The sequence below is a fragment of the Corvus brachyrhynchos genome, unplaced genomic scaffold, assembly GCF_000691975.1.
Source record: "Corvus brachyrhynchos isolate BGI_N302 unplaced genomic scaffold, ASM69197v1 scaffold67, whole genome shotgun sequence".
NCBI lineage: Eukaryota > Metazoa > Chordata > Aves > Passeriformes > Corvidae > Corvus > Corvus brachyrhynchos.
This window is the reverse complement of record NW_008239114.1, coordinates 243,116-243,782: the sequence shown is the minus strand read 5'-3', so window position 1 is coordinate 243,782 and position 667 is coordinate 243,116.

Below are 667 nucleotides of genomic sequence, written 5' to 3'. Positions count from 1 at the left end.
TCCTCGCTGCCGCTGAACCTCCCCGCTGTATTTTTCCTCCCGAAATCACAACTTTCCATCCTTTAAAAAGCCTCCCCCGCGCCGGACCCCCTCCCCTGGCCCAGTCCTATGAATGAATGGCTGGTGGCCCTGCGATGCCATTTCCATGGTGACAGATGGCAGCGGAAAATGCGGGGATCAGGGTCACATGAGAGCAGCGGTAAATTCAGGCGGTTATTTATAGGCTGCTGCTCCAGCGTTTATGGAAATGCGTCTGCCTTCGACCGTGGTATCAGCCCTTCGCCGGCTCTCCGGGGCACTGCTCTTCCAGGAGAGACATTACTCATGCTCTGCTTTAATCCAGACTGTTCCTGCTGCTCAGGCTGGTGTCGGAAAAGTACCGGGCAGAGGGTCTGGTTTATTTTTTTCTGAGCCTGAATCTCTCTGAAGCAGCCTCAGCTGAATGCGGCCGTAACCTTCCCGCATCTGCCCGTGGCATCTCCAGCGCTGGTCACCGCAGTGGGACAGCCTGGCCCATAACCAGAATTTTTGGTCCTGAAAATGTTCCTGGCAGAGCCCAAATCCGACTTTGTTCCATCTGGTTTTAGCTCTGATACACCTGGGAATCTTTCCATGCCTCAATTTACCAACGAACAGCACACTTTGGTGACGTGTGGTGAACCAAAGG